This window comes from Mesoplodon mirus (assembly GCF_964341445.2).
Source record: "Mesoplodon mirus genome assembly, chromosome: 16".
NCBI classification, from domain to species: Eukaryota; Metazoa; Chordata; class Mammalia; order Artiodactyla; family Ziphiidae; genus Mesoplodon; species Mesoplodon mirus.
In genome coordinates this window covers 59550495-59575159 of record NC_138992.1, presented here as the reverse complement: position 1 = coordinate 59575159, position 24665 = coordinate 59550495, and the positions used below count along the sequence as shown (strand labels likewise).

General features: G+C 35.1%; 1 protein-coding gene across 3 annotated transcripts in view; it reads left to right on the top strand.

The window, feature by feature from the left end:
* The window catches only part of HNF4G (hepatocyte nuclear factor 4 gamma), a 135792-nt gene that overhangs the window by 55061 nt on the left and 56066 nt on the right, over nt 1-24665 (top strand). The window contains exon 2 of one of the 3 annotated variants that reach the window (XM_082601016.1): nt 4412-4468. The exons of 1 other annotated variant lie outside the window; for it this stretch is intronic. The gene's annotated coding sequence lies outside the window, so the exon portion shown is untranslated. Of the gene's footprint in view, nt 1-4203; nt 4469-24665 lie in introns of those variants that run through there. One more of the 3 variants, XM_082601017.1, reaches the window with a different exon arrangement.

The window sequence follows — 24665 nt, the reverse complement described above, 5'->3', positions numbered from 1 at the left end:
TCTTTCCCATTTCTTTGTTTTTTATTTTCTCATTCTCATTTCTATTCATTGGACCTCCTAGATTAGTTTTCTTTGTCTCTTTTCTTTATTTCATCTTTTTATTCTCTTTCCACTTTTGCTCTTCACATAAGAAATACTTTTATTGCTTACTTTTCAGTCTTCAGGTGCATTTCATGTTTTTGTTATTATATGTTTAATATCTAAAGTCTCTTTCTAGTTCTATAATTATTTCTATTTTTTAATTTATATTAATTTTTTGAAACTATTAAAAATACCATACATGCATAAAATCAGACATTGTCTTCAAGATTGTCTTGGCTACTCTTATTCTTTTCAATACCGTATAGATATTTAGAATGACCTTGTTAATATTCACTAAAAATCATGCTTGGATTTTCATTGGAAATGCTATAACTTCGTTGATTAATTTGCAAAGAGTTGAAAAAACTTTATTTATTGAGTAAACTAATCCATGAACATGATATATCCCTCTGTTGGTATTTTCTTCAACTTTGGGGTTTTCTGAATGGGGGTATTTCACATATATGTATCTTAACAAGTACATTATGATTTTATAGAAAACCTCAATTTTAAGGGAAAAAAATACCCATCTGTTTACTTGGAGGTAAAGGAAAAGCTGTGTTAATCAACTCTTTTTTTTTTTTTTTTTTTTTTCTTTTTGCGGTATGCGGGCCTCTCACTGTTGTGGCCTCTCCCGTTGCGGAGCACAGGCTCCGGATGCTCAGGCCCAGCGGCCATGGCTCACGGGCCCAGCCGCTCCGCGGCATATGGGATCCTCCCAGACCGGGGCACGAACCCGTATCCCCTGCATCGGCAGGCGGACTCTCAACCACTGCGCCACCAGGGAGGCCCTTAATCAACTCTTGATACAATACTGCATAAGAACAATGACAAAATCATAAAATGCTCAGTGACTTATTGATGTTTTATTTATTTTTACACTCCTGAGGGTATAAAGTGGCCAATCTAGTCTAGGCTCCTTTGAGTTAAAGCTACATTACAGGCTTCTGATGAGGTTTCAGGCCTGAGGTCCAGGCTGAAGGAGCAGCAGAATGAGTGGCATGCTCTTTTCATAGCAGATCACAGGCGCAGGAGAGAGCAAGCTGAGCCATGCAAGCAGTTAAAGTTTCTGTTACATCATGTCCACTAACATTGTATTCGTCAAAGCAATTTCATGGCCAACCCCGACATGAGTGGGATAGGGAAGTGTATCCCACCCACAGTGGGAGGCACTGTAAAATTACATAGCACAAGGTGTGGATGTATAATCCTAGTACAAGAAACTGAATAATTGGATAATAATGCAGTTTATATTGGGAGGAACGTATATGAATAGAAGTACAAGTATTCTTGATGTACATGACCTTTGTTTGTTTGTTTGTTTTCCACAAGCTTTTTTTTTAAAGAGTTTCACTTATAAGATTAAAAACGTTACTAATTTACTTTTTAGTGATATGTAATTAGTTACGCTACTGCAGTAGTGGTGAAAATCAGACGGGAAAGGGCCTCAGTCTCTCATGAATATAAGATCCGTGTTTCAAACTGTCCAACCAATATTCCTCAGAGACCTTATCCTCAATATGCACTGTTATTTCACTAATTATTTATTTACCCTAATCCTGATGCTCCTTAATTTCCCATCACCAGATCTCTCTTTTATCTTCAAGTTTTTCTTCTTTCGCATCCCTGTAGCCAACTGGTGAACAGATCCTGTCAGTTCCAGCTCTGTCCGTGTACCTTTCACATCCCCTCACTCCATTTTTACTCCATTAGAAATTTTCATATTCAACCAGGAGTTTTGCCTCACAGACAGGTGGGGACAGAAACATCTTACAGAAATGAAATCTGAGAGTGCCCCACGTTTAGAGGCCTCAGCTGCTAGGGCCCTGGCTCTGCATTGACTTAAATCTCAATGTCTCTAAGATAACATCTAAAGCCCTTTAGAATTTGGTCTCAATGTTCTCTCACCTGGGGAACCTCCAGCTTCCACCTCCTCTCCTCTGTCTGCCACTCAAACTATGTGAAATGCTGACTTCCAAACCTTTACTCTTCTAGATGATTCTCTCATGACCTCGGCCATCATCTCCTGTCTTCTCCACTCAGTAAACCCCGATTCACCTTCCAGATCCAGTTCAGATGCCACCTTTGCCCTCAGGCATTGCCTGACTCACAGTTGGCGGTCTTCTGGGGTTCTCTCAGCATTCTACCCAAATATCCATTACAGAATTTCTTTCTTGGATTCTTTACTTTTGATTATAAAAGTATAAAAAAAAACTTTATAAAAATGAAATGACATATATAATGTTAAGAAGAAAATAAAGTCTGTAGAAATCACTCTTCTTCTCTGCTAAGAGAATACAGTTAACATTTTGGTACTATTCTTTTTTTTACAGGTTGGTTTATTTAATTTAACAATATGACAGGCATTTTTTCAATTATATTCTATTTTAAAAACTAATTTAGCTCTTTCTCACCTTAGATTGCTCATTCCTCCAAAGAGCATCTATTCTTAGCTTATACCCTAATTCCCATGAACAATGCAATGTCTTGCAAATAGGAAGTATTTAATTAATAGGTTTGTGAATGTGAAATGAAATGGGAATATTCAATGAACTAAAAACGAGTAACTGTAGTCCGTGATAAATTACAAAAGTGGTAGTAGTTTACTAATGTCAGGGCATCATGTTATGTTAAATATGATTTTTGGAATGTTGGCACCTCGACAAGGCAATAGTTATGCTTTAATTCTGTGTTAATCATATTTTCCTCTGTTTTAACCTTTGGAAATTATTTGCTATAAGGAATCCAGTCACATAAGGTTTTAAATATTGATCAAATAATACTGCAGCGTTAGTACACTGGTAAAAGATACAAAGGGTTAAATCATTCTAGTCGTCTTTTTTTTTTTTTTTCTTTTAAAGTCATGTAACTTCTTTGTCTGATCTCCTTATGGTCCTTGTCACAACTGTATGGCTTTTAATCACTCATACATTCAGGGAGTTACTGCACTGCTGTAACCTTAATAATGTTCTAGTTTGTTTGGATTATCTTCCTGATAAAGTCTTGACAGTCTATATTGGGGAGACAATCAAAATAAAAAATGCTCTAAGAGTTCAGGTAGTAGAGAATGCTATTATTTTTCACATGGTGCAAGGGTATTAAAATACTGGCTTTCATGCTTTTGATTGAGTTCGTGATGAAATCCAAGAAAAATTGAAAATTTGAATTACTCTACTGCCAGTAGGGACAGTACATCATGAATAGAAAGCAGACATATGTAACTAATTCTTGTATCATAATCTGAAGTGTCAGATTGTCCCTCTTTTATATGAGTTTCTGTAGTATATCTAAGTAATTAATTCATTATATAGCTCTTTTATATTTGTAGTTACCACATGGAATTTTACAAACATATAAAATGTCATCTTTAGCACACACTGTTTGAATAGATAATAATGATGACTTATCTTTATAGAGCATTTCAGATTTTTCCAGGTACTTTCCATTAAATTATCTGACTCACTAGCCCTCGTAAGTAAGCAGTGGAATTGTTATAATTCTCCACCTGTCCCATCCTTTCTGCCTCCTTCCCTCTTCTTGTTTCCCTGTTTCTGTTTCTTTCTCATAAAGGAGGCTATTTGGTATATGGAAAGAGCACAGAATATGAATTCAGGTATTTCATTCCATCTTTGCCCCCACTGAATTTGGTTTTGGACAGATCACTTTCATTTCTCTGAACCATGGTTTCCTAATTGGCAAAATAAGGATAATGCTAAAGTATATTCCTCAAAGTTGTGAGGATTGTCAGGTGAAATCTAGGGAAATTAAAAAAAAATGTAATGTCCATGTTAGCTTTTTTTAAGGGAAGCTTGGGATAATGGAAAGAGAACAGATTTTGGCCTCATTGCTTCTTTAGTAGGTACTTGATCAAGTTATCTAACCTTTCTGAACTTCATTTTCCTTCCTTTCCTTGTGTATAAAATTTCTATCTTGTGAAATTGTTGAACAGAAAAAATAAGATAACATATATACTGATCCTAACACAGTTCCTGAAACATAGCAGTGTACACTCTATTAAAAGTATTTTCTCTTCTTTCCTCTCTTCCTCCTACAATCCCTCTTTTCTTCCTACCTTATCCTTCTTCCACAACTTCCAGGCAAGGTGAGCACATGATTGCAAAATCTTGAGATTTAATAAATTAACATGTTTTTTTAGCATCAAGACTTTTTAAAACAAAATTGTAAGCTCTACTTGAGGCAGGAGATGGGGATCCTCTCTTTTGAGTGAAGACCCCTTATTGTCGTGCTTTGGAACCTCTACAGAGTCCTGAAAACTTTGTGCAGTAGAGTTTGAAAACTGCTGATGTAGCCCCATGCTCTCATTTTACAGATGAGAAAACCATATTTGAGAGAAGCTGAGTAGTGACTGGCCTAAACTTGCAAACTGGTAAGTGATGAGCTAAGGATAGAACTGTTGTTTTTCGCCCTTACCCTATTGTTCCCCTTACTATGTGAAGGTACAGAATGAAAAATATGCATAATTAAGATTCCTCTCTTGAAGGATATCACAGTCTATTTATGGAGATGGAATTAAAGTATAAAAGATGAGGGAATGCAAAGTAGCATGATGCAGTTAGGAAATGGTTGGAATAGGTAAATACTTCAAGAAGAGAGGAGCTTGGATGATCATTATCCTTTGAGGGTGGACACGGCAAACTCCATGAACGCAGGGACTTGTTTGCTCATTTTCATTTTGTTCCCAATGCATACAGAAATGACTGCCTTCCAAAAGGGGATTATTACTTGTTTTTTTGAATGGAATGAATGAATGAATGGCTTAATGAAGTATATAACTGGATCAAATCTAGAAAAAGAGCAAGGATTTAGATAATCTAGATCAGGGTGTTTAAACAGTGGGTTGTGCTTCATTATTGGCTGATGAAATAGGTTTTCTGGATCGTGATTTACTTATAAAAAGTTACAGAGTGTCATTATGTCATGAAAATTGTGTAGATTCGTGTGATGCTGACATAAAATACATATGTATAATTCTGTGTATACTTGGTCACAATTTAAAATATATGCCTCACTGGAGGTCATGGTTAAAGATATTTGAAAGATACTGTTTTACACAAAGAGAATATTAAAGTTTGAGGCAGACATGTGAATGATTTGTAGAAGAATAGTGACTTTAATGGTTTTGCTCAATCAGAAGTGTTAAGAATAGTTAATCAAGGTAAAGTTTATTCAGGGGAAGAAGAATCCATTCTTCTATTGAAGAATCATTAAGAATCCTCTGGGGAAAAAAAAAATCCTCTGCCCTTCGTTGTCTCTACACTCCACATTAAGAGAATTTAACCAAACTACACATCAGAAAGATTAGAAAGATTAATCTGTCAGAAATGGGTAAATTGAATTGGAACTGGGGAGACCAGATCAAGAACTGTGCAAAAGAGTCAGCACAGGGTAAGGAAGTTGTGGCCTTGACTGGTGACAACCCGTAGAGAAAAAGTTTCTTGGCAAAACTGGGGTGGAAAGAGGTTAAAAAAAAGTGAGTGAGTGATGACTAAATGGAGCTTAAATAGTCAACAATTTCTTAAAACTGCTGTCTGAGGAAAAGAAATTATTAAGGGAAAAAAAGTAGGATAATAGAGTTATAAAGTTTTTGTTAAAATAGGGAGGAGATAAAATTCTTTGTGGTCAACTAGGGCAAGTCAACAGAGAAGGCTTCTTTCTAGACATAGATTAGAAATGAATCCAAAGAAGACATCAAAATTCTACTTAAAAAGATTACCTGGGAAGGAAGATAATTCCTTTCTTCTGAAATCTAGTGATTAAGACCAGAGGGGATGGGATCAATTACTGCTTGTGGATAAGAGAAACTTAAAGAAAGACAGAGTTGATGAAGGTTGCTTTCTATAAGTTGAAGATTAACCAGGGACAACAGTTTAAATCAAGATGTGGCATTAGTCTACAAATTTTGTGTTACTAACAAGAGACATTTTTAAGTTGTAAAAACATTTAATTTTCTATGTAATAAACATATCCTTGATTCACCCTAAACTTGTCTAAAACACTACTGTAACTTGAAAAATTATAATTATATATACCATATTTTGTGTAAGTTAGGAGGTTAGAAAGAAGATTATCATAAGAGAATATTGAATTTTATGTCCTGAAAACCCACTAAAAATGAACTTGATAATGATGAAACAAGTTCAGATGCTAGAAATATAATTAAAAAGCATCAAAGTATGTTCACTTAAGACAAGCTTTTCTTTTTTGTTTGGGTTTATCTGCCATTCAGAGGAAATCTGGAGGTCAAGAATTATACATTATTATAATTTAAATAAAAATCCATTGCTTAAATTATTCATTTAAAAAATAAAACTAAATAACAGCCCTTTGTTGTTTATTAAAGGAAAGCTATGGTGGCTTTATTGATGTCCCATGAACATGTGTATGTGAGTTGGTGACATTAAGAGAAATAGAGAGCATGAGCATAAGTATGTTTGTGTGTGTATTTGTGAGTGCGTGTGTGTAATGAAACTTGTCTCTAGGCATGGTCAGGTACAAAGGTCCATCATTTAAGTCTCAGAACTAAATAAACATGTGAGATTATGATTATATTATTGAGCTTTCTTATTTTATGACTCTCTAATGGCTCATGGATCAGTTATATTGACGAGCACTGGAAACCTTCAGCTTCAATGAGGTTTTTTATTTATTCATTTATTGTTTTTATTGTAAAGTGCCAAGAAGATAATACCCAGTTCCCAGTCTTGTTTTTCATTTACAATAAACTGGATAAATACAATTTTTATTATACAAAGGAAACTAAAATATGTGGTAAGTGTATATAACTGGCGATTTGTATGTGACTTTCTAATTTACCTTCAGTTTCTAATGCAAATTTTTCAACTTCTGAGTTTGAGTATATATCTCACTGTCAACTTCAATATTGGGCTTATGTGTTTTTTTACACTTTTTAGGCTGAACTCACTGGCAAAATTAACCCAGTTATGTGTTTTAGCATTTGTAAGAAGATAACACATTGAAACATAATTTTTTAAATTTGTCTTTGCTTTTTTTTTTGAATATACTGTAATTTATTTGTGTCATATTTTATGAAGAATTCAGATAGTAAGAATTCCTTTCTGTGTAACTTTCTGTGGGAACTTGTAGGCAGCTTGCTCCACAAGAAAGAGAGCATGACTGGGGCTACACACTCCAGTTTAGTCTTCCCAAATTTGCCTACCAGGTAAGTCCCTTCACCTCTTCTCGGGTCAGGTGAATAAATGGGTGCCCTGGGGTCAGGAGACAGCTTCAGTTCCACAGAAACATCAAGGGTGAGGAGTAAGTATTAATATCAATATTACTTAATACCCACCAAAGTATGAATATTTCTAATATTCATGAGTAGATTCAGTTTGAAAACTAAGCATAAAAGTTTTAATTAATGTAGTGGTTGTTAATTTGGCTTACTTATCTATTTCAAAATAAAATTTAAGACTTCGTATTTAGCTATAAAATTAATAAGCCCCCCCTCAATCTACTGGCTTTATCAACACCCTTGTCAGTTTTACTGATAGCACCTTTACTAGAGTTTGTAGGGTAAAATAGAAGTTTGCCACTTTAGCTTCAAGAATCTTAAAGATTTTGTTTTTTTAGATTATCCTGAAATAGAAAAGGAAACCACTTGACTTGGTACATGCCTGTGTTCCCTGAGGTCAGAGCCAACCATTACATTTTGAAAGGATTCTTAGGTTAATCTTTTGAACCATAGACTTTTAGTGCTAAAATGTTTGTTAAAATCACACTCTGGAGAAGAGAAATACTATTGTATATTGCATTATGTATATTTAGAATCAAATCCTTCACTTTTCTATATATACAGAAGCTGAAGAACAGTTAATTTCCAGGTGACCAAATTTGGAAACATACGTACTGGGAGCAGAAAGGCAATGGATATTCCAAGGTAGAGAGAAACACCTATTTTCTGAGTATATAAGTATTCAGAGTAAGGTCAATATCCAAGTTAAATGAAACCAAATTGATGGTTCATTATTGTGTTAGACCTTGCATTTTGATTTGTATTACCACTTGCACCACTATAAAAATTATTAAAACAATTTCTTATGATTCATGAGTTCACATAAATATATATTGAAATTCAAATGATTCTAAGGAAAAGGATGAAAACCTTTTAAGGAACTCATGGATATGAGGCTCTAATAAGACTTCCCCAGGCATTCTAAAGGTTTAAAACTTGTTGTTATATGGATTCCAAAATCCAGGTCTTACACAGTAGAGTTTATAACATACATTTCTTTCAGTGAAGATGGTGAAATTCATAGCTAAACAAGAGCTAGATGTTGAGTCTGGAACAAAGGGCTATGAATTCACTCTAAAAACTAAAGAAAGTGGCTCATTAAACTCTAGAATCTCCAAATGTGGTGCGGTGACCTGAGAATCCATTTTGGTACCAGATAAATTTAGGTTAGAATCTTGGTATTGTGAGTACTATGTGTCTTTGCTCAAGTTACTGTGCCCTTTTGAGTCCCAGTTTTCTCATTTATAAAACTGGGGACAATAACTCATCACTGTATAAAATCTGGTTAGGATTAAATGAGAAAAAGGCCTTGCAAAATGCACAGCACAGAATTGTCCCTCAGTATCTGTTAAGCATAATATTCTCCTTTCAAATGCAACTCTCTGAATTGTCTCTCTCCAAGCTACAACCCCTATTAAGAGATAAATCCACCTCTTAGACTGTATCTCCCAGCTTTGTTCATGAATGAAGGCAAATGATTGTTTTACGTAAAGAAATGGAAATGATTGTCCTTGAACAGTCAGCAGATTCATGCACCTAAAAAAAGAGCTGCATTTGGTGAAGTCAAACCTTTTACATCTTGCATATTTCACTGGTAATGCAATTTTCAAATGCAAACTGTATGGAAGCAAGTGCTCTGTCTTCAGGAGAGGATAGTGTTTTAGTAGTCTCCTCTGTGGAGACTGTTCAGCAGTCTCTGATACTTTCTCTTTTTCCAGATACGCAATTTTTCAATAACCTAAAGATTGTATTTCAAAAGGTATCAGAAATTCAGGAGTTTTTCCCCCCTCTAAGAAAGGAAGGAGTGGGGAGAACAACAACATTGTATGATGGTTTACGCATTTCTTAAAGAATTTTTTTAAAATTTGCATTCTTTTTAGTTTTATAATCCATATGGAATGTCTGGATTTTCTTCCTCCTTTGAAAAAAGAACATATATGAATTTTTCATTTGTTTATAGTTTCAGTCTAATGGTAATAACTCACATTGTTTTAAAAATGTCAGCCACCACACTAAAAAGTTCACATGTGTTAACATATTTACTCCTCAGTTATATTTAGATATTATTCCATTTTTATATACAGTGAAATAGAGGCAAAAAGAATTTGGGTGTATTTCCCTGAGGTCACACAGTAGTGGAACAAGAATTTGAACTTGAGGATATTGTTTTGAGCTGTATCCTTATTCACGGCACAGTAAATAATAAGAGATAATGTCAGTCTAAAAAATAATGCCAGCCTATATCATTAATGAGGTTTTGTCACTTGTTTTTAATGATTTTTGGTGTGTGTATGTGTCATGTAAAGAAACAGCTGTGCTGTGTATGAGTACTTTTTTGTTGAATGAACATTTTGTTTCAGAAACTGGGTAACAAAAGAAAATATGACAAATATTCTATATTTGTTTAACTATCATGTATGTGGATGTGAAGGAACATTTTATAATAAGCTGGAAAACATTGAAATAATATTCTTTTCAATTCCTAATGTTCTTTTTAGTTTTTTTCTTTTTTTGGTGCTTAGATAAGAGTTTTGTTTTTGGAAAACTACTGTGCAATTTGAAAACAATGTAATTTCTAGTGAATGCATACTTAACTGCCTCATAAGTAATAATTAACTTATCTATGTAATATATAAGGCAATTTTTACTTTATTAATCTAACTAATAAAAATAATTTTTGAGAATTAATGACAACACAGTGCTTTACTTGGTCAATTGGAATGTATCAAATATGTACAGTGAAATTAAATTCAACTTTGGGGAAAATAATCTCCTCTTCTTTGAGCAGGACACAACATTTTGATTGTTCAGATGTGCAGCCATGATGGATCCCCATAGACTGAGTGTTGAAAGTCTCAAAGAGAGCAAACCTGGAATCTCAGGCCAAATGCTGCAGCATGATTGTGCTTTGATAAGCTAGTATAGGTCTTCTATCTGATTTTCAGTTTTACATTAAAAAATCATTTTCATCAGTGAAATCAAGAGTGAATTATAAAGATACCATTTAAAATAAATCAAAATTCAGGTGGAAGTAAAAATCACCCATCATTGTTAATTTCTTCATATTGAAGTGTGATATCTGAATAATATGTTATATTATTGTTCCTGAACCCTGCCGGAAAATATAGCTGAGGTAATTCACAGTGTTATACATATTACTTCAAAGTAAGTAAAGGACTCTTGCTCTCAAAGTCTAGTAATGACCTTGAGTGCATAATTTCATTTCTCTGATTCTCTTTTCTCACGGGGGATGGACTTAGGTCGCTGGTTTTCAGACAGTGCTCTGCCATGTGCTACAGATCAGGAGCGCTTTAGTCTCCTAAGCCATTCTGACTTTGTATTTTAACTATTGGTTACACGCTTGCAATCCGCTTAGAAAATACTTCCAGAAAGTAAAGATTTGAAAAGCCTCTGGACTAGATGCATCTGGAATTCCTCCCACCTTTAACATTATATGAGCCATTTCTTTCCTAATTCCTATGCTAGAATCAAACACGCAAATTACCACTGCCTTGCATTCCAGACTTTTCCAGATGGAATGCCCATCTGCCCCTTTGCAACAGTCACAGATCCTCTTGTTTTTCAAAGTCCAACTCTATCTCTGTGGTAGCCAGGAAAAGCTCTCCTTCCTTGGAATTTCAATAACAGCATGTTAGCATCGTTTTTGAGGTACATACCTGTTCTTCATTCTGTCATGGTTTTTATATATTGGAAGAGTTGCCATCTCTAATTCCTATAGGGGCTGGCTGGAGTAGGCGGATGGAGAGAAGATAATGGTGGGATGACAGGGTACTCCCTGGAGAGCACATGGGCCATTAGGAGGGCATAACCTTAATGGGATTCCTGGATACCATCCACAGGGAAATTTAAGATCAATATTATCAAATTATATTTCAATAAAAATTGTACATCTGAAGTTTTCATGGAAATTTGAACTTTTGAAAACATTCAAAAATAAAGCCCAGAAAGTGCCAGAACAAAAAAAAGTATGTGATGGCCACTTGTATATGCCTCTGGACCATACATGCACATATGTTTTCACCCCCTAACAGGAACACAATCTATTTACTTTCATGTTTGTTCAACAGAATTTAGTGAATCTTATTGGAAATGTTCAGACAGCCTTCTTATGTAGGCTTGACTGAAATGCTGATATTGATAAAACTAGTGCAAACTTAACTGTCAAGAGCAATGTGACAGTGCTCTCAAGATGATCAAATTGTAAGTGGATATCTTCAAAGGTAAAACCTTCCATTCTTTACCTCAGTATCCCCTGCTTGATGCTCTGCAGAATAGTATAAATGCCTTCCAGAGGAAGGAGATTAAGGAAAGTTTAACAGTTGTACTATAGTTATTGAAGAGGCAGACAGATTAGCCAGTTGCCTAGAAGAAATCAGGAGTCTCATCTGGAAAGTTGGGAGAGTTTTAAAGCAAACTTCTTGTGTTAATCTTGAAAGATAATTTGTATTAGAGCAGTTTTCCTTTTCAGCTGCTTTTTCTGAGCTCCTTTAGTGCTCACTAAATACACTAGAATACTGATAAGTTTATATTCTTTTAAATCTTGCTCTGCTGGTGATCATACTTCCTTATTCCCATCAAAAACGTTTGAATGTTAAACTATATGAACAATTTGAAACACTTGTATTTTAATTCTCTATGTAACAGTGATAGTGTTTATAAGAGATTTATACCATCATTTGATTATTGTTTCCTGTTTGAAGTTATTCCCAATTAATTTTTTATATTCCAGTTAAAATTTTAATCTAATCACTTATTCTGTTTATGACTAAATAGCAGAGTGTTCAGTAGTGACTGGGTATTCAGGAAGGAAGATAGAACATTTCTGACTCAATGACATGAGAACCAAACATTCACAGGCTTAGTTATAACATAAAGTTTGAAAGGATGTGTTGATAAAATGGTAACTTTTCAATCATGAGGAAATATTTAATTGTTTATCATGTTACATTTTACTTAAATATAAAGTTGATTATATTTCTAAAAATAGTGTGTTGATTGATTAAAATATTTATTCATCTATTTCAATTAGATCCAATAAATATTTCCCTAATTTTATCTTAATAAGTCAGTCAAGAGAAATTCATTTTCTCTTCCCAACACAAATGTAATTCTTGAAGTGTTTTTTGTGGCTCAGAGCTCAGACTTTTAACAGTCCTGTTAACAAAATAAGCAGAGGTGTTCTCTTGTTAAAACTATCCACCTATTTTGCCCACGGAAGTTCTGGCTGGTGCGTGGCCCCTCCCTGCTCAGACTCCTTCAGTTCTGCCATTTCCTTCCTCAGCTTTTGTTACACTGCCCCCTGCATCTCACCAAGTGGCCTCACAGTCTAAATTGTTCAGGTTAGTCATCTTCTCTCTAAAAAGCATGTCGTCTGTGTAACTTTTCATTGAAGTTCAATATCATGGATCTAAACCTGGGCTTACCAATGATAGGTCTACTTTCTTTAAAACTAAGGAAAATGATAGTATTTAAATAAAGAGTAGATAATATTTTTAAAACTAAGCATATAGCAGATATTCCCCTTAAAAATTTATCATAATGACATCCATTGCAGGATTAAACAAGCTGAGATCTTAATAAGTATTATTAGTCATAGTTGCTTAGAACTATTATTTCTATGTTGATATACATGGCCAATAATAATTAACAACATTGATGAAAAGAATAACTAACCCCTTAGTACAATTTTCTATGCAGATGACACTTTCATGTGAAATACCTCATTGGATTATCACAACCCTATTATTAATATTATTGGTATACAGATATTATTAAAGATTCAAAACTTAGTTAAGAAAGACTCAAGCTAAGGAAGCCAAGTGAATGGCTGCTTTTAGAAGGTAAATTTTTACTCGTTTAATGAAATGAAATTTTGGCAAAATTGACAGTATTTTCCCTTTGACCCAATATATCATTATGAGAAAGTAATCTCAAGTAAATATGAACTTTTATCTCAGTATTTCTTAAAATAGGAATTATTAGGAAAAATCAAATGATTAATAGGAGAATGGTTACGTATGTTATCTTCATGATGAGTATTAAGCAACTATTACAAGTTACATCTTCTAATAACATGGAAGAATGTTCACAGGTTAATAATAGGTGAATAAAAGCAGGATATAGAAATGTTTAATGTGCATGACCGCAATTATAGAAACATATTTCCAAGTCCCGAGCCTGAATAATCCAATGCACAAAGTATCTATCCATCTCAGGGTCCTCTCTGAATTCTCCTGGTTCATCTCTTTGCTTGGCTACTCCTTCAGGTTCCAGATTAAATGTTACTTTCTTAGGAAAGCATTTGCTGACCCTCAGGGTCACTTCAGACCAGGTGTGTACCCCAGTTATATCTTGTCCTAACGCTTTAATACTTATTATGATGACAATCACTTTGTAGTATCTTTTGAATGTCTGTCTTCCTTACTAGACTGTAAGCTTCATTTGAGCAGAAACTGCAGCAGCTTTGTTTCTCAATGCCTGGTACAGAGACTGGGACATAGTATGAACCCAGTAAACATTTGTTGAAGAAACGACTGACTGACGGAATGAATGAATGCAAGGCACTGTGCTGAGGAATTTTCACGTAATCTCTTTGAGATTCCACAAAAAAGATGAAGTGGGGGCCATCTCTATTACATTTTATGGATAAGGAAACTAAATCTTAGAGAGAGATAATTGTCCAAAGTTGTATAGCAAGTCAGTGGACAGCTCAAATTGAAACCTGATGTCTTGGAATGTAGTGCCCAAGTTCTTAGACACAGATTATGGAAGTGGTTGCACTGAATATAACTAATAAGGCAACCATATCTTGTTGAACTATATTAAATGTTTACATTTGTAGGTCAAAGATGGTGAAATATCACCAACTTCATATTATTTTATTAATAATAATGAATTTACAAGCATTTTAAATTCTGCAAAATGTATAAAAATACTGTGGTAGAACTGCAGTAGTTTCTATGTTTTGCACACAATCTTAACAATCTTCAAATTTTCTACACTTTTTAATCATTTTCTGTAAAAAGGAACACAGTTATTAAAATCTACTCACCCCAGAATGTTGGAGCTAGTTCTCAAGTCCAGATTTTTTTTTTTTTTTAATTTTTGGCTGCGTTGGGTTTTCGTTGCTACGTGCAGGCTTCCTCTAGTTGCGGCGAGCAGGGGCTAGTCTTCATTGCAGTGCACAGGCTTCTCCTTGCGGTGGCTTCTCTTGTTGCTGAGCATGCGCTCTAGGCATGCGGGCTTCAGTAGTTGCAGCACGCAGGCTCAGTAGTTGTGGTGCATAGGCTTAGTTTCTCCATGGCATGTGGAACCTTCCTGGACCAGGGCTCAAACTTGTGTCCCCTGCATTGGCAGGCTAATTCTTAACCACTATGCCACCAGGGAAGTCTCTCAAGGCCAGATCTTTTGACACCAAATCCCAAAGAGTTTTCATTGAATAAATAGACTGTGTGAAAGAGAAAATCAGAGTTCTATATTGCAAAGTTATAACCATCTTATGAATTGCTATACTATTAGCAATTGATTAACTTTTCCAGATAGTTTAATCCAAAGTCAATCTTTAAAATATTGTTTTAAAATTTTAATAGAAAATTCTTTGTAAAATCTAAGACTACAGAACAGGAAGCTGCATGAAGTCTACATCATAGAACTATTAAGGTTTTGAACTGGTTGGGTATACTTCTTTCTATATATGCCTTTCATGCTTTCTATTATCTTCTATCACAGATACTGCTAGCAATCAAATTTACAGCATCTAGTTTTAAAGATACATGTTTTATTTATTGCAAGCATTAGTATTTAAGATAAACTTGGTTTTCAAAAGTTAATTATTTTTCCTGAAACTCACCAAGGTAACATAACATAAAATTTATATTACATTCTAAATGTAATTGTGTGCATCTACTAAACCCAAACTCCCAGTCCATCCTTCCCCCTCCCCCCACCCCTGCCCCTTGGCAGCCAAAAGTCTGTTCTCTCTGTCCATTGAGGCTGTTTCTGTTTTTTGATAGGTTCATTTGTGCCATATTTTAGATTCCACATACAAGTGATGTCATACGGTCTTTGTTTTTCTCTCTCTGACTTACTTCACTTAGCATGATAATCTCTAGTTGCATCCATGTTGCTGCAAATGGCATTATTTCTTTTTTATGGCTGTGTAATATTTCATTGTATTTATGTACCACATCTTCTCTATTGGGATACAGCATTTGATAGGCAAAGAATTAAGTCATGCTGCCTACACACAGATTCTGAAGGTTGTCACAGTTACTGAACTACCCATAAGTCTGTGCCAGCTGCCCACCGTACCTCAGATCAAAAGCATCAGATATGACCCAAAGTGATTATACAGGACCTATTTTTATTCATGGCTTATTGAAAATCTTATGAATGAATGAATGAATGAATAAATTGACGGCCTCTATCTTAACTGGATTCCTAATCTCCAGCTGTTGTTTCTTCACCATCACATTGGACTTCTTGGCCCTGACATTACAAATGAATCTGATGATCCTTTCTTTGGACGTTGTCTCTAGGACCAGCCTTTACCCCATGATTTCTCCTTAAATTTTCTACTTCTTAAAGTGTACCTTTCATTGTCCCATTTGCAGAGACCCCAACATGCTTTCTCCCTGAGCCTTAACAATACATTTCATTATATTTTAGTAACTAGATTTGAATAATCTGATTTGACCATCTTTTCTTCCTGAACTTTTAAGTACAGAGTAGAGCTAAGCCCTGAGATGGGAGATAAAATACATGAAAATAGTAGTCTTGTATAATAGTATTTTATACTTTAGTTAAATTAGTAATAATTTACCGTGGTTCATTTGCAGAACCATGAACCATACAGCTTGTCTATACCTTTGTGGATGGGACCTGACCCAATTCAAGAAACAACAAACAAAAATTTAAAAACCTTTTCTGGGTTAAAATTTTAAAGTTGATTTTGAAAATTCACACTCCAAAAGTGAATTCAAAAAGTGAGTAATTTTATAATCCCACTTAACATCTCAATAATTTTAAAAATGGTAAAACCTAGTATCCCAATTGTTTACTCGCTCTTTTCTGATTAATAATTTTCACATTTCACATATTCATAAACTTTAATTTCCTTCATGATAATTTACCTTGGGACAGGCTTTTTTGCCAACTCACAGACGGGTTGTCCTTTCTTTTTTTTTGGTACGCGGGCCTCTCACTGTTGTGGCCTCTCCCGTTGTGGAGCACAGGCTCTGGACACGCAGGCTCAGCGGCCATGGCTCACGGGACCAGCCGCTCCGCGGCATGTAGGATCTTCCCGGACCGGGACACGAACCCGTGTCCCCTGCATCGGCAGGCGGACTCCCAACCACTGCACCACCAGGGAAGCCCCGGGTTGTCCTTTTGCATATAACTGTATGTGGGGATCACCCATTCTTTTTTTTTTTTTCTTTATTTTGTATTCTTAAAATTTACAACATGTCCTTGGTTTCAGGACCTGCCACATTTAAGACTTCCAGGATTGATATATATTTGATTTTTTAATGTGTCATTTGATTTGTACACTTATCACTTATCTGCTTAAAAAAAATCTTTCATGGCTTCCAGTCATGCCTGGAAACAAACCTGAAAATTTCTGTCTCAACCTCTCTAAACACTCTATAATATAGTACCACTTTTAAAGTCCAATCACATCTCACATATCCTTTCAAATATCCATCATTTGCTTTCTTTTTACCCCAAAGTCTTCTTTTGTCTACCAATCAAAATCTACTTATTCTCTACAGCCCAGCTTAGACCTAATATCATGATCACCCAATTCTTCGACTAGGAATTTTCCTCTGCATCGCAGAAGTTCCTAGAGTTAGAATAATCTTTTTTCTCACTCATTCATGCTAATTACCCTGACCAGTTTTTCTGTCCACAAGAAGATTGACTCCTTGAGAATAGAAGCCATGTTTCAAATTGCTGCTGTTATTTAACACAATTGGACATTTTGAACAATAAACTTAGAATCATGCAATCTTAGTACTTTGAAGCATTAGGGATCTTAGGGATTAATATACCAAATTCTTTTATTTTACAGATGAGAAAACTGAGATTTAAATGGGGGCAGTATGGAACAGCCATTCTTAATAGTCTTTATCTCAGTGTCTTTGATATCCTTTCTCATTCTGTTTCCTCACACTTTACAATGAATATGTGTGATGTGATGTCTTCTATGTATTAATAATGTAAAACACTGTATTATCCATGCTTTGGTCAGAAAAGCAAAAACGACTTTAGGAATTTGAAGCAGGAAGGGATTTCATTCAAAGAACAAAGTGCTCAGAAAAGCACCTCCTATATTGTGAAGCCTAAGCATTTATTCACCTGCTACTGTTGCAGGAGCAGTGAAGCTTCTGCGTCTCTTCCACCTTCTAAATGTTTGTGACTCTTCCTAAATGATAGAATCTGAACTAGGAAAGCAAAAAACAAACAAAAAGAAAACTTATCCTTATATTTACATCTTAGTTTTTTATCCCAAAAATTCAGTGCCTTTCAATTTAAGGGCAAACGTTTCCACACAGCTCAGGAGCTCACAGAGATCAATGTACTGTGACCCTGAATAATAATTGATGTTTATAATTATAGAATTGTTAGAGCTGGGAGGGACCAGAGATAAACTGAACTCATCTTCTCATTTAAAAGGTCAGAGTCACATAGCAGTTAAGTTGGGAGAGCCATCTTTTTTAAACCTACTCCATGGCTAAAGATGGAGTGTTTCCCTGCTGCACTTGTCTCTGAAGCTTCCCATTGCTGTATGCTTACAGTCAATTTAATTTTATAGCCTTCTGATTTAATGAAATTAGTACTTCTTATACCTAATTATTTAGTGCTAAGACCCTGTTTGAGCTTGATAAGACACTTCAGAAATTTTTACTAGATCTTTATCACATAGGTGCAAATGAAAAGGGAATGGTTAAGACTGCCCATTGCTGTTCTAAGATCAAATCACCATTTTATCTGATGACTTACAAACTGGAAAGTTGACCAATAAATCTGTTTAATCAGATCTCTCAATATTGTGAATGATCCTCCTGGTAGCCAGATATTATAAGTCTATTGTGGCCACTTCTCATTTTTACTCATTGTTCGGGATGGAACATGTGGCACTGGGGTTTTCTTAAATATAAACCATTCCAAAACCAAACTGTTTTTGGTTTTTGTTTTTTTTGTTTTTTTTTTTTGCTCTACACGGCCCTCTCACTGTTGTGGCCTCTCCCGTTGCGGAGCACAGGCTCCAGATGCGCAGGCTCAGTGGCCATGGCTCACGGGCCCAGCCACTCCACGGCATGTGGGAGCTTCCTGGACCGGGGCACGAACCCGTGTCCCCTGCATTGGCAGGCGGACTCTGAACCACTGCGCCACCAGGGAAGCCCAAAATCACACTGTTATTATAGTTGCTTTGTCCTCAGGCTATCTAGCATTCCTTTTGGGCTGTGGGTCTTTCAACATGCAGTTAGGGGATTAAAGTAAATCATTTAATCCATGCAGCATGTCTCTCAATAGTATACTTTTGGAAATTGTTTCCACAGGAGCACCAGTGAAAGCAGCCAGTCTGAGATATTGACACTATAGAAAAAACTGACAGGTTACTCCTTGTATTGTTTCTACTGTTCTCTACAAATATAGACTCCGTTCCCTACCACAGCCTTGTAAGTGGTGACTGCTGAGGTTTCTAAATTGCTTTGTAAATTATTTATTACTTGGACACCTTGTAAAGACTTCTTTTCTTCTTGTCTGACTTGCCTGTGATTTCTAAGATCTCATATATATTGAAAGATCTCAACGTATACACTGACCACAACCTTCTAAAGGAACTCCTTTTCTTCCTATCTTATATGGCAAATCTGATTTGTTGTACGCATATTATGATTATGCCTTTTGCCATTCTCGTTTCTGATATAAGGCCTGCAAAATATCATAAAAGCTTATATACATATGTTCCAGACGGAGCACTAGACAGGATGGCAGTTTGGAGCCTGGCACTATGCAGTTAATTAGCATATTTTCAAACTAAAAAGTTTAAAGTATTTGAAGAACATTTATTTAATGATGGAGGGAAGAATTTCTATGAATAAAAATTGTTTATCAGAGCAGATGCACATATTTAATTCACTTGCAGTAATGTAGTAGAGTCAATGTTCTGAAAAAAATTGCAAATGCTTTCTTTTTCTGAATTCGCTCTTAGATTTTCTTTTGTGATTTTGTGAACCATAAGATTTTTAATGTTTATAATTTATATAAGAAAACACACTTCTGTGTCCAGTAAACGGAGAAATTTGAAGATTGTGACTGTCTACTTTTAGCTGACTGAAACTACACACACTATAAGAATACAGAAAGAGGTCTGCGCTTAATAACATGTTTTTCCCTCCCCTCCCACTGGCTTCCTACATTGATAGGCACAGAACCAGTATACGCTTTTTGAATTAAGGCTGGGGTATTGTAGCACCGTTTGTAATTTGGAAATCCAAAAAGCTACTCATCTCATCCATTCTTTAAAATTCATTTGATTAAGTTTGAATAATATAAACTTTTCAATCACATCTCCACCATTGATGAGCTCTGTGACTTGAGGAAAGTAACTTAGTCTTTGTACATAATACTTTCTTCTACTATAAAATGAAAAAATATATATATATATATATGCAAAGGGGTATTGAAATAATAAATGATAATATAGAGTCTTAGCATGAGCACATTTTAATGGTTCTGTAATGGTTATGACATTACTGATATGTGGTTTTTGCTAAAGAACTTAATTTTATGATATTTACATTTTTATATAATACCAGTAGATACATGTTGAGAGTAAAGAAAATATGCAGTTAACAAACGTACATAAAAACCATAGCATCTTTTAAGAAATTTTTTCTAATTATAGAGATTTGAGGAGCATGAAAACATACTTCTAAGATCACTATAATTCTCAATGAAATGGAGGATGCAAGTCTGTTAGGAGACAAATGGTTAGATCCGTTATGAAGATTTCCAAGTAGATGAAGCCAGCTATTTGAGACAGATAGACTGCAGTGAGTAAGAGATAGCATAAGAAGAGCAAAGCTGGAAACCAGCAAGCAGCTTTAGACTATGAGGTCATTATGGCCATACGTTTAAGCCTGTTTCAATGACATCCTCTCTAGGGAAGGTATGCCCCAGTGCAGTGCTGAGTTTCTTGTCCACTGCTTTATACCAACATGTATTACTACAACCCGGTTTCATTCTTTTCTTGCATGCTGAAGGAACTTACCTTTAAAATGAGTTTTCTATACTTATTTTCATACTCTACTTCTGGCTTGGAATGCTTGCTTCTTAAAGTTATTTCCAATGTTCAAGGCCTCGCTGGAGTGTCACCTCCCCCGCAATCTATCCCTATTGTTCCCACCTACTTGTTTCTTCCCTTTCTAAATTGTTTCAGCATTGATAGTATGAATCATTCTAACATCTGAGATTAGATGATAATCTAATCTCCATCCAGATAAGATCTAACCCAGCTAGAAACACATAAGGCAGGAAAGATTCTTTTACTGTTCCTTCAGTAGCTACACAATGACAGATTAAAAAGAGATCAGAAAAACTAGTTAAAGCAGAGAGTATTTGGGGTAAAATGCAAATTCTAGCACTAAATTGGAGCTTTATCCTAACCGTCTATATTTGTGCATCATTTTACATATATATCCCATTCTCACTTAATAATAACAGACTTTACCACGCTACTTCATAGGTTACATAAAACTTTCATATAATTCATTTCATTAATTCTTCAAAACAATCTTATGAGGTGAGTCTCGTTATCCTCATTTTTGTAGAGAAGAACCAAAGGCTGTAAGAGGTTACGGGATTTGTCCCGAGTCTTGTCGAAGTCCATCACTTTTCTATCAATCCCCTCACACAGTGGCCCGACTCATCCTCACAGGAACCACATGAGGAAGGCCATAAAGATGTTTTTAGCTTCGACTGATAAACAATGAAGGTGATTTCTCTTGAGAAAAAGTGAGAGAACAACCACCCATCCTAAGCAGTCTCTGCCTCTTCCGCTTTGGAGGCGAGGAGGGGGATGGTTCTTGGAACAAGATTGGTTTGACACAAAAAAACAGATGGCAGCCAGCAGACTTAGTGCCTGCAAGAGCTTCATGAGGGAACAGAGTTGGAACGGGATTAAATATATATATATATATATATATATATATATATATATATATATATATATATATGCATATATATATATGTATGTATATGTACAAACACATACACATATGTATTCATATATATATACCATTAGAATGTGTGAAAAATGTATATCTACCTCTACTTATATTGTTAAAAGATAAACTGAGGCATATTAAAATTTATAAGAGTTTATTTGAGCAAAAATCAGTTCCAGTCAGACAGCGCCAGAACAGAAGTGGTTGGGAGCACTCCACTGGACAAGAGCTAGGGAAAGACAAACAAATAAGGTGCAAATAAAGGCAATCATTTGACTGGCTGTAGCTTGAAACCAAGTTGGCTGTTTGTGTGGTTGTACTTAGGTTTCTATTTCTTCACCTTGAGTCATTTACAGGTTTGGGTTTTGATTTGATAGCCCATCAAAGCAACAGAGCCACTTCAGTCTAACAGCCTCCATGTTTATTTTAACAATAGTTATTTAGTGAAGTTTGGGATTGAAGGGGAAATCTCATCATTGGGATGGACCAGATTCGTGTTGGAAAATTTTAGAGGAGGAAGCAAGGTAAATATCTGGAAGGAAAGGAGCTATTGGACTGAACTGGATTAAGGAGACCCTTTCATGTCCTAGGAAGAAATGGAGGATGGTGGGACATGGGCTTCTCCACCCTGAAGAGTTTCCAAAATGGCCTCTTTTCTCACAAAATGAATCATTGAGACAAAACTTATAAAAGTAGCTTTGCAAAATGTTTGTACCTAATGAGTACTTCCAACAGAAGTGTAAGAGATTGTCTATTCTACTTTATCTTTATTAGCACTGGGTATTGTAATTTGTAAAAAATGCTAAGTTGAAATGTAAAAAAACAATTGCTCTTTATAGTTTTCAGTTTAGGGTGAAATTTTCTATATCTTTATTTAGTAATTGTGCTTCCTATTTTTCAAAACTGTATATATTCTTAACATTTCATAATGTCTATTTTAACAACAGTGTTTTTTAAATTAATTTATATAAGCCTTGTAGTGTTTTTCACCTGTTAAACAACATCTGATAAGCATATATAATTCCCACTGATATTAATAAAAATTAGGAAATTTATTTGCTCTACCTACTAATTTCATTAAGCCTGATTATGTTTTTATTGTGATTCATTTCCAAAATAAGTAGTTGAAAATTTGTCCCAAGTAATTGGGGTACATTTTCTTTTATTTTCTCTGTTGCTACATTTCCCACTAGAAACAAAATTTGCAGAATAGATATCAATGCCAAACAATAAAATCCACCCTCACTATACTGATATTTTTAAAACGTGAGGTCTCTGAGCAGCGTTGTATTGATATTTAAATAATAATATATTTTAGGACTACTGACTAAATAATTATAAACTTTGAGTTCATTTATGAAAATTTATTGAATCCATACTTTGTTGAATAAAACCATAGGAAAATCTGAGTTTTATAAAATATTTAACCTTCCTGCAAAAAACAGAGTGTAGTGAGGTTATGGACATGTATTCAATAAATTAACAGACAACATGAAATATAATAAATGACTGATAAAATTAGACAAAACGCTTTTGCAGGGAGTGAGGAAAAAGCATTCCCTGTACCTTCCAACACACACACACACACACACACACACACACACACACACATCCACACAAACATCCCCCACAGGGCTGAAAATGTAGAAGATGTAGGAGACCAAGGAAAATGATGTGGTAGATAAGTGAAAATTTAAGTCACCTTTATTGCCTAAAATAATGAGACAAACATTAATGAGGTATTTTATTATAGTCGCATAAATTGGGCTTTAATTTGTGACCATTGAGAATACTGCTATTGACTAGAGAGTAAATTTGTTTTTATTGAATGTAATAAGTAAAGATTGCATATTAAAATATTGTGTATCATGTGTATTTAGAAACAATTTCATCAAGTGCAGGTACTCTGACTTTTTAATCCTTGAAATTATTGCTTAGATTAGTGCCTAGAACATAAAAATGGCCATTAATTTTTTTTTGAATGAATGAATAGTGGTAAAATGTAATGTTTGAAAGGGCCAACTTTTAGATAATGTTATTAACTCAAAATATATGTAAATAAACATGCACTCAAATACATGAAAAATATATTTTAGTTTAACAATAAACTACTTTAAAAAGGTTACAATCGGGCCTCCCTGGTGGCGCAGTGGTTGAGAGTCCGCCTGCCGATGCAGGGGATACGGGTTCGTGCCCCGGTCTGGGAGGATCCCATATGCCGCGGAGCGGCTGGGCCCGTGAGCCATGGCCGCTGGGCCTGCGCATCCGGAGCCTGTGCTCCGCAACGGGAGAGGCCACAACAGTGAGAGGCCCGCATACCGCAAAAAGAAAAAAAAAAAAAAAAAAAAAAGGTTACAATAGCAATTTTAATTTAAATTGATTGTAAATTATGGCCTGCCAGCTATGTGCAAGGTAATGTTTTTGGTGTTAAAGAAACTACATAGTTTCATGAAGTTTGATCTCCAGTAATGAGTAATTAAGGTCCAGTAGTAAGCTAGTATATATTACCAAATAACAAAAACTGAGGACAGAATGAGAGGAGTATCATAGAAGGGGATAAAAGGCAGTGATTTTGGAACAAAATGAATTTATACTTATTCTATTTATACTTTGGCAATTGATTCACAGATTATATTTTTTAAGGTTTAAAGATGAAACAATGCCCTCCTACCCCTCTCATCTTGTACTCTTTCTTGCTATGAAATACTATAAAATAAATCTTCACTTCTACCACATGATTTTTCCTCAGTCTCCTTCTACATTGTTAGCCCTGCGTGTGTGTGTGTGTGTGCATACATTAAAGATGAAAGAAAATTTTAATAAATTGCAGTATCTCGGAAATCTTCAGTTGTACTATCCCCATGTGACAGCATTCACTATTATCACTTTTATTAAAGTTGTTCAGGATAGGAAGTTGTTATTAAACAGATCTTTAAGTTACCAACCAGTAATATTACTGTAAGCCTCAGAATTCACTAGGCTGAGGAGCTGGCAGTTCCCTGATTTTTAAATGTCTCTGCTTAAGCATGCTGTCAACTTTGGAACTTGTATAAGGG